Below are 15,399 nucleotides of genomic sequence, written 5' to 3' on the forward strand. Positions count from 1 at the left end.
TTTGTGTCATTTTTGTATTATAGTATGTTATTGGTGCCTTTTAATTGCACCACAGTTTATGCACTGAATATTAAAAATATATCTGCTTGTATTTCTGCCTGTTTTATGGCATAACAAACATAGCATAACAGTCAATCTGGTGTTGAATAGAATAAAGAATAAAAAAATTCATAACCTGGCCTTTTTTGTTTTATGTTATCCACTTTGACAAATATAAAATGCAGGGTATAATAGCATTTACATTTTAAAATAATGGAGGTGTGACTAATATGTACTGTAAATTAACAGGTATATGATGCTAAATAACAGTTTTATGCTGTAGATAACAAAAACAGTATCATGCTATTAAATAACAGCTGTATTCTGTAGATAACAAAAACAGTACCATGCTGTTAAAATAACAGTTGACTGCTGTAGGTAACAAAACAGTATCATGCTGTTTTTTCTAATAACAGTATCCCGCTGTAAATTAACAGTGCAATGCTGGCAACCACAGCTTCCAGCATAATACCGTTTTTTTACAGGGGAATTTTTTACAGTGTGGGCTTCATAGTACAGTTCATTTCAATCTTGTGAATCACATTTCTAAATGGCTTTTACTGGGGTCATTAGTTTGAATCTACATACCTAACAGACTGAATAAAGTCCAACAGACTGCGTCAAAGCCATTTTCATTTCACAGTAACTTTGGCATACTGTAGTGCCTGCCTATAATAGCAGTACATGCTTTTGCATAGTACAGGATTGTTGATCCAGGAACATGTCAAACTCAATGTCAAGGTCACCATCAGCAAAAGTCACTAATATTTTGAGTTTTCTTACAAAATATATGCGATGCCATTCAAGGTTTGCATTGTGTGTCTATTTGTATACATCATTGTGGAGTTGTGACAGCTGAAATGCAGATCACAGTATGAATGAGGTGTCCAAACACGTAGAAAGGAGCTTTTATTTTTTTGACTATTTTACACTATTATGCATGTCCTTCTACTATATAAACAACACGTTTGCATGCATCTCAATGCACATCATTCTAAGGATCTGTAGTTCGGTTCATTTGGTCCGGACCAAGCGTGCCGCACAAGACCGGAAAAGTGAAGCCAAAACGTCTCAAGCGCCCCCAGTGACTGGTCCCAGTATAGGTCATAAACCCCGCCTCCCCATGTAATTCAATGGGACTTGAGACCAACTAAGCAATTTAATTACACTTCAATTATCTTTTTTCCAAAGCTTGCTTCTGTCGTTTACTGTAGTTTTTATCACGCTGATGTAAATTCAAGTGTTTGTTTTTAAAATAAGTTTGTTTTCAGTTATTTAATGCTATAAAACGGTTGGTCTACTCCGCAGACCCAAGATGTAAGCGCCGTATCGGGACACTGACGGCTTAATTTTTCACCAATGTAAGGGGCGGAGACGCATATCACTGTATACGTATAAATTTGTTATCGTATTGCCGTTTCGTCCACACCGATCCGGCGTTTTGAGAGAGTGAAATCGCTATTTTTTGAAACCGGGTCCTAAAGTGGATAAATCTGAAATCGACACCCTTGCGGTTTCGTGTGTACAGCCAATCCGTATATTTTGTTAAGCGAAAACGTCATCACATCACGTATCGGAAGCGTCACACGTAACGGCAACAACAATAACGCCGGACTACGTGATTGTGTTCGTGCTACAGAAGCTACTAAAGCCTACTAGCTTTATTACCGCAAAATCTATTGCTTCTATGCAATTGTGGTGAGCAACAAGCGATAATGGAGAACACCATACGTTGGTTATGCGCATGCTCAAAGTCTTCTTCTTCGTGTATAGTGTATATCTGTGGCAGAATTACAGCGCCCCATACTGGTCCGGCATATATACTACACCGCTTTCAGTCGGTTTCAGTGGTTTCGTGTTTACGGATTATTTTTTCAGAACAAGGAAAAAAAATGATCGGATAGGGAATGCACCGGCTTTGTGTGGACAAAGCCTAAGAGAGCGAACATTCTATGGTCCGGACCAAAAGCAAAAAATTATACATTGTAGCTTTTTAAGCAGTTTTGTTTCCTTTTAGACCACACTGATAACATCCACGTCTTTGAACGCATTTCCAAAACTGCTTCTTGATTGGTCAGAATCAACGTGCTTGAAATTCCAACGAAATCCCTGAGGTTAAAAAAAAAGGGAAATACAGCACACACCATGGACAGATGGCTGCGCGCTATAATTATGTCCGTGGTTGTTATACATAGTTTGAATACAGTACTCTACACAAACTGTTCATTTCCAGAATGAAGTGCAGATGTCGCTTGAAAACAATGCTTTAATGCACTGCAAACGGGGAAGCCACCGAATTTCTGAGGCTCCGCCCACACCTCCTCGCAACTCCAGGTATGTCTACGATCTGCCACTGTGGCAATATTGCTAATAGAAACACTCAACAAACACTTCCTCATCCCATAATGCACAGCGCAGCTGACTACTGCAGCTGGTTTAGTCCAAAAATGCGCAGTACTTTTGCAGTTAGATCGGTTCAATCTTGGATCATGTTCTCACCCCAAATGAACCGCTCGAGAGTTCGTTTGAAAGCGTACCGGTCCGCTTGTTTGGTCCGCTTTTGGTGTGCACCTGAGTTCGATTGCTGGATTCTCACCTGCCCAAATGAACAGCACCAAGTGAGCAAACAAACTCTGGTACGATTCAACCGAACCAAACAAGGCAGGTGAGAAAGCACCCTAAATTAAAGAGATACTCCAGCCAAATATCAAAATTACCCCATGATTTACTCACCCTCAAGCAATCTGAGATATCCCATCATCTTTGAGATGAACACATTTGGATGTCCTTGCTCTTCCAATCTTTATAAGCACTCTCCAGCTCACACACCAGTTAGACAGAAAGAAACCCCGGTGGCCTTGCAACCAATTCGGTCCGCTGCTTCATTTATTTTCATTTGTTATCTGTGCATTCAAAATTGATTGACAGGTCTGGCTCAATGAAAATTAACCTACCGCCAGCCACACGATGTTGCAAGCTGTCTTGGCAAACAGAGGAGGGGGTTGTAAAAGGACTTGATGCACACGGGCGAGATAGTTCGGGTCTTCACGGGTCCGTGCGCCCAAAAAATATATATTTTAAATTACCCGAGGTCGCTAATAGTTCACTCACCCGACCTACGTCTGAGGCAAACTTGAAACTTTTAGACCCGAACCCGCTCGGGCATCGGGTTGGACCTCAGGTTTACGGATCTAAGTGGACCTGTAAAGACCTCTTCTCCAAGGGGTTAATGAATGTCTTCTGCGGGTAATCAATATGATTTTGTAAGAAAAATATCCAGATTTTAAAGTTTATGTGGTGGTTTCCCGGACAGGGATAATTTTAAGCCAGGACCAGGCCTTAGTTTAATTAGGAAATATAACTAGTTTTAACAAACATGTCTTACTAAAAACATTACTTGTGTGCATTTTGAGGCAAAACAAAGGGCCCTGATGTATTTTAAGATATGTCAGTGCAAGTTGGTTTCAGTTGGACAGCTACATTTATTTAAGTCTAGGACTAGTCTAATCTCTGTCCGGGAAACTGCCCCATCAAACTGTAATAAATAGCTTCTAGTAAAGACAGCGTCTTGGACTCACACAAGAGTTTTATGCTGCGTTCACACGAGCCGCGGTACAGGCGTCAAGCGTGAGTGATTTCAATGTTAAGTCAATGTGAAGACGCGTTGACGCCTGTCTGGAGGTCTCGCTGCGTGAATGAGGCGTTTAGCGTGCCGCGGTGCACGCGATTCCGCCTCATTATAGCGCGAAATGAGCGTTGCCGCGGGAAACGCGCGAGTTGGAAAATTTGAACTTTGGCGGAAGAACCAATCAGGAGCTTGCTCTAGTAGTGACGTGATTACAGGAAGCGAGCGGAGTCGTAGAAGCTCCTCCCATGAGGCGAATTTTCGCGTGAATGTCTCGATGACTAGAATTTCACACGCGAATGAAGCATGTAAACTCAAAATGTTCAAACGGAAAACTAGACGCGGTAGGCGCAAATTTGACTCCTCAAACGCATCTGGTGTGAACCCACAGTTAGCCCTCGTACACACTGCAAACTTTCGGGAGTGACAAATGCATTTAAATGCGGGAGTGAATCCCCTAAATTTTCGTTTCATGTCTGTACGGAACAAGACTTATTCCCAAAATTGTGATGATTGACAAAGAGATAACCAAAGCAACGTTCTGCCGTTCCGCGTGCTTATCACTCACAGCTTTGACTGAAATAATTTAACAGCGTTATGTTTTGCAATAAACCTTCGTCTTGGCATTGTGTATTGTACGCATTTGTGAAGCTACTCCACAGCGCGCTGTCTTGCAGTGTTGCCAGGTCCTCTTCTTTTTTGTACTCACATACCGTTTTGCCACATAAACATTTATGGTTTCTGGCTCATGAAGCGATGAAATTTTTGGTGTTATTAAAGTGTGAAGATGCCGGTACCAATATTTTGATCTTTGAGGTAAAGCATTTGGATTTATTTCGGTTTATTATTGGATTTTTCTTTTCACAGGTTTTTTTTCGTGGAAGATCTGGCAACACTAGTCTGCAAACGCTCGTGCCTCTCTCATTATCTGCACCGTGCATACAAAAGACCTTTTCCCCTTCTAGAAATTTATATTTTAGAAGAGAGACCTGTTATGTCTATGATGCACGTTTAAACGCTTTATTAACTACTAGTTGTTCAGTTCGGTTATGTACACACTATGCAGAGTTTCTGTAAATGCCAACCTGATCTCACGAATTTCCGTGGCATAGTCACAGAATTTTTTGCTCATTTTTCCGTGGCATTCTCACGGATCTCCGCATTTTTCCGTGGCCCTGCTACGGACTGTCTTTTTCCGTGGCATTCTCACGAATTGGTTACTCAACTGTTTGTCCTATTTTCTTACCATTTTCGCTTCGGTTTAGGGTTAGATTTACATGAAATTACATCCTTACCCAAACCCAACTCTAACCCCAACGCCAGGCGACATTTGTTTAAAGTTTAGAAAATATAAAAGAATAAAGCAGAAAAAATAGTATAAACAAATAGTTAAAGTGACATACTAACGCAAACACCAAATCTAACCCTAAACCGAAGCGAAAATGGTTTAAAAATAGGAAAAAGCAGTTGAGTAACCAATTCGTGAGAATGCCACGGAAAAAGACAGTCCGTAGCAGGGCCATGGAAAAATGCGGAGATCCGTGAGAATGCCACGGAAAAATTAGCACAAAATTCCGTGACTATCTTGTCACTACCTGCATTTTAATGCGGTTGTAGAATGCGGTTTTCAGTCACGTAAATTATTGAACTGTGTGTGTACAGAACAGGATTAAAATGTGAAGGAACAACCAAATTAATACACTCTAAAAACAAACGGTGCTATATAGCACCAAAAGTGGTTCTTTGCTCGTAATCATAGAAGAACCGTTTTTAGTGCCATATAGCACCGGTGAAGCACCTGTGTAGAACCATATAGTGCTATGTAGAACCATATGTGGTGCTATATGGCCCCTATTTGGTTCTACACAGGTGCTTTACAGGTGCTTCACCGGTGCTATATGGCACCAAAAATGGTTCCTCCATGACCACGAGCAAAGAACCACTTTTGGTGCTATATAGCACCGTTTGTTCAATGTGTACGGGACCTTAGAGTAGTGCGCGTTGGTTTCTATAGATATGTTGCGCAGTGACTCTTGTGATTCGCCAAGATGCCGTTGTTAACTGAAACTAGTTATTATAGTTTATACAGTTTAAAATATGTATATTTTTCTAAAAAGAAAAAGCTTGGAAAAGCAATGATATTTACCAAAATAACTCCAAATGTGTTCGTCTGAAAGATTAAATCATGGGTTAATTTTGATATTTGGCTGGAGTATCACTTTAATAAAGATCACAAAATAAGCATACTACATACTTGTCCAAAACTATTACATAGTCCTGCTCATCCATACAGTAAGTACACTACACAACATTTTGCCTAAATATTAACATGCTTCCATATTAAGTCGCAGTGTTGTAGTTGAGTCCAACTCGAGTCAGAGTCAAGACCGAGTCCACATCCAACTATATGATACTGACATGGCACTCTGGTCTTGGTCTAGACTCGAGTTGGACTCGACTACCTCGACTAATGGGCGAGGAAGAGTGCAATACACTGATTACAAACACACCCATGTCCTCACACACCTTTTGAAACCACTGTGTAGTTGGTGCTTCATTAGCTAACATACAAAACTTGATTACAAGCTTACTTATCCTTACTTAATTAAAACAACAAGCAGGTATACCAATTTAGTGACACCCAAACCATTGTAATACAAACAATATGCAAATCACTGAATTAAAGTGATGAGAGAGGTTTCATCTAAATATTCATGAGGATCACACACTCCAACCAATCATCAAATTTTTGACTACATTATTCTGCTATTATTACCTTTTTGCTTACCCTTTATAAATCATTTCACGCTCAGCATGCAAGACGCATGCGATGCCTGCATATGAGATCACACAGTAGCTTTTAATCTAGATTGCAGTTTGTTAATACAATCCACCTAATGATGGCGGCGGATACCTCTAATGAATCAACTCAGGGCATTATATTACAGTAAACTCTCCACCAGATGGCCGGTGTAATTTATTAGTATCACACATGTGCACTCGCACACAGTCCTAGAAGCAGTATTAGTGAGGACGTCTGGTATACTTAATGGTTAATGATATTTACTATATCCGACCTTAAACCTAACCCTCACACAGACCTGCTGACATCATTTTACTAAAAACAAAAATGATTTATGAGCCTTTCAAATAGTCAGGATCACTTCGAAGTCTTCATACGTCGGACATAAATTTTAATTAATTTCAAAAATTACTGCATAACTCTGGCAGCACTACTTAATCTCTATTATCATGATTCCCAGAAAGCATATCCACCACAATAAGAGTGCGTTTGTATTTAATATAGTACATGACATAGATATAAAGAGTTCATTGGGTACGTTTCTGGTACAGACAATTCAGTCTTACGTTCTCTTTTTCTATTTATTTAAGACCTCATGGTTCCTATCATGCTACTAACAATACATGAAATATATGACAGTGAGTGAAGGGCACCGCTGACGCATCTTAATGGACGCTTTATCTGCATCAGCAAAAAATTCATAACCACAGAGTAAGAATATATAGGATAATCCAAATAAAACTGTCAGCACATTAAAAGTTTAGCATCAGCATATTAGAGCCATTGATTTTTACTTTCATATTTGGATGTTGTGTCTTTACCCTTATTAAAAAAATAACCATGGTATTATGACAAATAAAAACATTGTAACTATAGTTAAAGTACACCCAAATCTCAAGGCATTTCATGCTAATAATTGATTTATTTATTCATGTTAATGGGCATAATTTCCTCTTTTTGAAGGAGCACAAATGTCTTTTTCATGTCCCAGAGCTTGTTTTTCGTCATTTTATGTATAGGTGTTTTTTTCTATTTTTTACTGTTGTCGCTTGGGGTTGGGGTTAGAACAACTTTTTCATATACATAAAATGACAACTAAACCCTAACACCAAATCTAACCCCAACCCAAAGCGACAATGGTTTAAAAATAGAAAAAAATAAAATAAAAACCAATATATAAAATGACAACCAATTTCAAACGCCAAATCTAACCCCAACCCCAAGCGACAATGATTTAAAAATAGAAAAAAATAGAAAAAAATTGAAAAACCAATACATAAAATGACAACCAAATCCAAACCCCAAATCTAACTCCAAGCGACAATAGTTTAAAAAAGGAAAAAATTGAGAAACCAGTACGTAAAATGACAACCAAACCCAAACCTCACATCTAATCCCTATAGCGACAATGGTTTAAAAATAGAAAAAAATGAGAAACCAATACATAAAATGACATCCAAATCCCAAATCTAACCCCAACTCCAAGCGACAATGGTTTAAAAATAGAAAAAATTAAGAAACCAATACATAAAATGACAACCAAAACCCAAATCTAACCCCAACCCCAAGCGACAATGGTTTAAAAATAGAAAAAAATGAGAAACCAATACATAAAATGACATCCAAATCCCAAATCTAACCCCAACCCCAAGCGAAAATGATTTAAAAATAATAAAAAAATTGAGAAACCAATACATAAAATGACAACCAAATCCAAACCCCAAATCTAACCCCAAGCAACAATGGTTTAAAAAGAAAAAAAAAAAAACAATACATAAAATGACAATCAAACCTCACATCTAACCCCAAGCGACAATGGTTTAAAAATAGAAAAAATTGAAAAAACCAATACATAAAATGACATCCAAAGCCCAAATCTATCCCCAAGCAACAATGGTTTAAAAATAGAAAAAAAATGTGAAACTAATACAAAAATGATAACCAACACAAACCCCAAATCTAACCCCAAGCAACAATGGTATAAAAAAAAAAGAGAAATCAACACATAAAATGACATCCAAACCAAAATGCCAATTCTAACCCCAAATGACAATGGTTTAAAAATAGAAAATAATTAAGAAACCAATACATAAAATTACAACCAAATCCAAACCCCAAATCTAACCCCAACCCCGAGCGACAATGGTTTAAAAATAGAAAAAATTGAGAAACCAATACATAAAATGACAACGAAACCCAAACCCCAAATATATCCCCAAGCAACAATGGTTTAAATAAATAAATAAAAAACCAATCAAACCTCACATCTAACCCCAAGCAACAATGATTTAAAAATAGAAAAAATTAAGAAACCAATACATAAAAAGACAACCAAATCCCAAATCTAACCCCAAGCGACAATGGTTTAAAAATAGAAAAAAATTGAAAAAAAAAAGAATACATAAAACAACATCCAAATCCTAAATCTATCCCCAAGCAACAATGCTTTAAAAATAGAAAAAAAATGTGAAACTATTACAAAAATTATAACCAACACAAACCCCAAATCTAACCCCTAGCAACAATGGTTAAAAAAACAAACAAAAAACAAAACAAAATGACAACCAAACCCCAAATCTAGCCCCAAGTGACAATGGTTTAAAAATTGAAGAAAGAAAATAGAAAAATAACATGAAAACATATTTGTGCTCCGTGACAAAAAAAGAGGAAAATCGTGTCGATGAAAACTAAATATTTCAAATAAATCAAATATTTTATTACTATAGCACATACAGGGTTGTAAAGAATGGTTACCACATATTAACAATTGTTTTGCTACAGTAACCATAGTAAACAATGTTTAAGTAGAAAAATCAACAAAACAAAACTGTAATAAAACCATGGTTAACTTTTATAATTTTTATTAACATTGCATTACACAACCATTATGTATCAATACCACATTCAGTGAAACCCCAAAACGCGCCTGCGCACACGCACGCACGCACACCTAATACAGTATGTACCATATACTGTATCTAGATATGTGACTTTTAGGTACAATTTAGTATCTTTAAAGAAGGGTGGTCTAAAGCTATTTCATGCATTCTGACTTAACACTGTTTAAGAATTGTATTCCTCATGCTAAACATAGACAAAGTGTCAAAAAAGCAGTTTGACATACGACAGAGTATTTCTGTGCTGAATGCACTTGCCAAGTGTTACATGTAATGTGTATGCATGTAGTTGTCTGCCCTCTAGGGGGCAGGAACGTGTTTTTTTGTTTCTGTTTAACCAGATTGTGTACACCTGTGGGCCATCAGAAGTGCTATATAGCGACCTCAGATCTCGCATTCCAGGGGCGGAGGTTTAGCGGCCGTCCGGACACGGAATTTGCTCTTGTGTGTTTCCCCAATTTTTGTTCCTGACTAATTTCTCCTACATTGTTATTATTTTTGATATTATTTTAATAAATTCCCCTAATTTAAATGAGCCTTCGTGTCATCCCTCTTTATGTTATGGCAGTGGCTGTAACATAATTGGGGGCTCGTCAAACCTATATTATTAGATTGTTCAGTGTGGGAGGAAAAGTGTAGCCGTGTCTTCGTGAATAGTTCGGATTTTTTTGTTTTCCGGTTGTGAATGACTACTGAGATCCCATGTAAGTATTTACCCTATTATTTTAGTCGTCGGGTAGGTTTTGGACCTGCCACTTTGTTATTTTGCCTTTGTTATTTTTAGTGGTTATTCGGAGTGGGGGCACGCTTCAGTTCACCTGCAGCTGATCTTGTTAATGGGATCAGTGCACAGGTGTTCATGATTTCAGCGTTTAAAGCCGCCTCGAGCCCCTAACGCCACTGAAGACTAGGGAATTTAGCTTAATGTAAATAGGGTAAATACGTTTGTGTTGGGGATCGCTTATGGTTATTTCACACGGAAATTTCGTTCGTAATTCTCACAATTTGTGAATTTCGTGTAGCGACCAAATATAGTTTGTTCGTTTAGTTAGTCAGGAAAATTTTAGGGGTTTGTGTAAACAATTTAATGGTTTAATTTTGAAGCCATTATTTTGTTGTTTTTGTGAGTAAGAGTGTTGGGAATGCCTTCCGTAGTCGATGTATTTCGGGAGTCTCCATCTGATGAACTGCTGTTATCTTGTACAAAAGAGCAGTTATTGCAAATTGCAGAGTTTTATAAAATTGAGGTTGCTCCTAGATATAAAACTTTGAAAGAAAATTTGCAGAGATTTCTTCGGGCAGGTTTGGTTGATTTGGGCATTTTACAAATGTCGTTGGTAAATGCTAGTGTTGCGGAGGAAGTGAGTGAGCCTTCTGTAACTGAAAATAGTATTCGATTAAGAGAACTGGCAATTAAGGAAAAGGAATTAGCCTTAGAAAACACTAGATTAGAGCTGCGAAAGCGTGAACTTGAACATCAGTTTGCTATTAAACGGATGGAATTGGAGTTTAATTCTAAGGCAGCTCGCGGTGCCTCTGATGATTTTGATGTCGGTCGAAACAGGAGGATGGTTCCTCCGTTTTGCGAAAAGGATGTTGAAAAATACTTCTGTCATTTTGAGAGGGTTGCAACTTCCTTAAAGTGGCCTGAAAATGTCTGGTCGTTGCTCTTGCAATGCGCAATCACCGGTAAGGCGCAGGAGGTATATGCTTCACTGTCTATGGAAGATTCTACTGACTATAAGATCGTTAAAGCTGCTATATTAAAAGCCTATGAGTTAGTTCCGGAGGCATATAGACAGCGTTTTAGACATTACGCGAAACTTACAAATCAGACCTATGTTGAGTTTGCGCGTGAAAAGGAAATCTTGTTTGATCGGTGGTGCGCATCTCAGAAAGCCGAGAGTAGAGAGCAGGTTAGACAATTAATTCTTATGGAAGAATTTAAAAGTTGTGTACCTTCAGCTCTCGCTACTTATATAAATGAGCAAAAAGCAGATACGCTTTATAAGGCCGCTACTTTGGCCGATGACTTTGTTTTAACACACAAAGTCATATTCCAGGAGAAACCGCGAGATAAAGCTCCTCTTGATCCACCCGTTATGTCGCCACGTAAATCTTTCAATAGTAAGCCTACAGTTGTGACTGGTGATAGGGTTTGTTTTTATTGTAAGACCGCTGGTCATTTAATTGCAAACTGCCCAGTTCTTAAAAAGAAATCAAATAGGCTTACTGAATCTGTTGGCTTGATCTCAGTTGATTCCTCTCCGAAAAATGCCTACATAACGTCCGAGTCTGATTGCAATGCTCGTCTTAATAAAACTGGTTATGGACCTTTTCTGCATAATGGGACAGTGTTAATTCCCAGCTTGGCTAAGCCTGTGTCCGTTCGTATTCTTCGGGATACGGGTGCTAGTCTTTCATTTATCCTGAATGACGTGCTGCCGTTGTCTGAAGAGACTGCCACGGGTAGTGCTGCTTTAGTGCGGGGTATTGAAATGGGAGTAATGGAGGTTCCGTTACATAAAATTCATTTGCAGTCTGAACTGGTGACGGGTGATGTGGTAGTGGGTGTTCGCTCATCTCTTCCAGTTCCCGATGTAACATTCATATTAGGGAATGATTTAGCTGGAAGTAGTGTGTGGAGCTGTGTTAGTGTACCACCCGAAGTCGTCTCTGTACCGCTCGTTGCTAGCACTGATGATTGTGCGCTTAAGTATCCTGATGTTTTCACTGCGTGTGCAGTTACTCGTTCTATGGCAAAGTCTGTTGATTGTTCCGCGTCAGCAGAAGTGGATTTATCTGACACGTTTTTTGCAAATCCTGATCTAACTAAACTGCTATCCGTTTCTTTGCAGGAAAAAACGAGTTTGAATCCTGCGAGTGCTGAAAAGACTGCTGGTGAAGATCGTGTTGATTTATCCCTGTGTCCCGATAAATTAATAGTGGCGCAGAAATCAGATGTAACTCTTGCCCCGTTGTTTGAATTAGTTCAACCGGAGCAGGAGCACATGAGTGCGCCCCAAGCATATTTTCTCAAGAATGAGATCTTGTTGAGAAAATGGGTGTGTCCTAAATCTCCTGATGACTGGAATACAGTCACTCAAATTGTAGTTCCAGTAGGTTATCGTGACATGATTTTAAAGGTTGCACATAACGGTCTGGCTGGCCATCTAGGTGTCCTGAAAACGTATGACCGGATTTTGAGAAATTTTTATTGGCCCGGTCTTAAAAAAGACGTTTCACATTTTTGTCGGACTTGTCATGTTTGCCAAATGGTGGGAAAGCCTAATCAAATTATTCCGCCTGCACCGCTTTTTCCAATTCCTATGGTTTCGGAGCCTTTTGAGCATGTAATAATTGACTGCGTTGGTCCTTTTCCACGTTCAAAGTTGGGGTATAAATACCTGTTAACTATTATGTGTGCGACTACGCGTTTTCCTGAAGCAGTCCCTTTGCGCTCCATCACTACGAGAGCCATCACTAGGGCACTCATTAAGTTTTTTTTCAGTTTTTGGTTTACCGAAACTAATACAAAGTGATCAGGGAACGAACTTTACGTCCCGTACGTTTTCACAAGTGCTTAAACGGCTTGGTATCAAGCATAATCTCTCCACTGCCTATCATCCTGAGAGTCAGGGTGCACTGGAGAGATTTCACCAGACGTTAAAGTCTATGCTGCGATCTTACTGTTTTGAGCTTAAGAGGGATTGGGAGGAAGGAATTCCTTGGTTGCTTTTTGCTTCGCGCGAAGTCGTACAAGAATCACTGGGGTTTAGCCCCGCAGAACTGGTTTTTGGACACAACCCGCGTGGTCCTTTAACTGTGTTAAAAGAGAAATGGCTCTCCGATTCAAAAAGCAGCACGCTTCCAGAGTATGTTTCACAATTCTATACACGTTTACAACGGGTTCGTGAATTAGCCAAGCAAAACATTGAGAAGGCGCAGGGGAAGATGAAAACCTGGTTTGACAAGAAAGCCAGAGAGCGGAGTTTCAGTGCAGGTGACAAAGTTTTGGTGTTTTTACCGGTGCCCGGTGGGTCACTGCAAGCTCGTTATACTGGCCCTTATGTTATTAAAAAGAAGTTATCAGATCGAGATTATGTCATCCTTACTCCGGATCGTCGACAAAAATCGAGAGTCTGTCATGTAAATATGATTAAGGCCTATCATGACAGGAATGATAACGTTGAAACTCCAAAAAGTGATTTACCTGGTGTTTCAGAGTCTAAAATTTCTGTGGTTGGGCTCTTTGTATCTGAACAGGTGGATGAAGCAGACGAAGGACCTTCTAGGTGTATAGTTGAGGGTAGATTGAAAAATTCAGAGATGCTCTTAACATTATCTAGTCAGTTACCGCATTTGTCTCCAGCTGAAAAAGCTGATGTCATGGAATTAGTGAATGCGTTCTCAGTGCTGTTTAAAGACATTCCCGGTCAGACGACACTTGTTGAACATGATATCGATGTGGGTTGTACTCCACCTATAAAACAGCATCCATATCGTGTTAATCCGTCTAAAAGAATGCATTTGCAAAAGGAAGTGGACTATATGCTGGAAAATGACATCGCTGAGCCTAGCTCCAGTTCATGGAGCTCGCCATGTTTGCTGGTGAATAAATCGGACGGTACTTTTCGATTTTGCACTGACTACCGACGTGTAAATGCTGTCACGAAAACTGACTGTTATCCTTTACCTAGGGTAGATGACTGCGTCGATCGCGTTGGTTCGGCTGTCTACGTTTCGAAACTTGACCTGTTGAAAGGATACTGGCAGGTGCCGTTAACGGAACGTGCTAAGGAAATTTCGGCATTTGTTACTCCAGATGCCTTTCTGAACTACAGGGTTATGGCCTTCGGCATGAAAAATGCACCAAGTACCTTTCAGCGGCTGGTCAATATTGTTTTGACTGGTATATCGGGATGTGAAGCTTATTTAGACGATTTGGTCTTATACAGTCCCTCGTGGGATGAACACATGAGTTTACTTCGCCAAGTTTTTCGTTGGTTGGCTGACGCGAAACTCACAGTTAACTTGAGTAAATGTGAATTTGGTAAAGCCACCATTGTGTACTTGGGAAAAGTGATTGGCAGGGGTCAAGTACGCCCGGTGATGGCAAAGGTTGCGGCTATTTGTGATTTTCCACCTCCGACAGACCGTAAGCAATTGAGACGCTTCCTGGGAATGGTCGGTTATTACCGATCGTTTTGCAGAAATTTTGCAACTGTGGTTTCTTCGCTAACTGATTTGCTGAGTCCTAAAGTTCGGTTTGAGTGGTCTGAGGCATGCCAGAGTGCATTTGAAAATGTTAAATCTTTGTTGATTTCATCTCCAGTGTTGGCAGCACCTGACCATTTACGTAAGTTCAGCGTGGTGGTGGATGCTAGCGATGTCGGTTCGGGAGCTGTCCTCCAGCAGAGGGGTGCTGACGACGTGGAACACCCAGTCTGTTACTTCTCCAAAAAGTTTAACTTTGCGCAGCGGAAGTATTCTACTATTGAAAAGGAGGCTTTGGCGTTGGTGTTAGCGATTCAACACTTTGAGGTGTATTTGTCCAGCTGCCAATCAATCGTCGTGTATTGTGATCATAATCCACTTACCTTTTTGAATACTATGCGCAATTTTAATCAGCGTCTTATGCGCTGGAGTTTATATCTGCAGCCATATGACCTCGACATTAAACATGTCAGAGGCCGAGACAACGTGGTGGCTGATGCACTGTCCCGGATGGGATAGACCTGTGGGTAAGGTGTTTTTTTTTTGTTGGAAACTTGGTTTAGATGCAGAAGCATTTTTCTTGGTGATGGGTTACTTTTGGGGATGAAGGTGTTACATGTAATGTGTATGCATGTAGTTGTCTGCCCTCTAGGGGGCAGGAACGTGTTTTTTGTTTCTGTTTAACCAGATTGTGTACACCTGTGGGCCATCAGAAGTGCTATATAGCGACCTCAGATCTCGCATTCCAGGGGCGGAGGTTGAGCGGCCGTCCGGACACGGAATTTGCTCTTGTGTGTTTCCCCAATTTTTGTTCCTGA

Source organism: Misgurnus anguillicaudatus, chromosome 22 (genome assembly GCF_027580225.2).
Source record: "Misgurnus anguillicaudatus chromosome 22, ASM2758022v2, whole genome shotgun sequence".
NCBI lineage: Eukaryota > Metazoa > Chordata > Actinopteri > Cypriniformes > Cobitidae > Misgurnus > Misgurnus anguillicaudatus.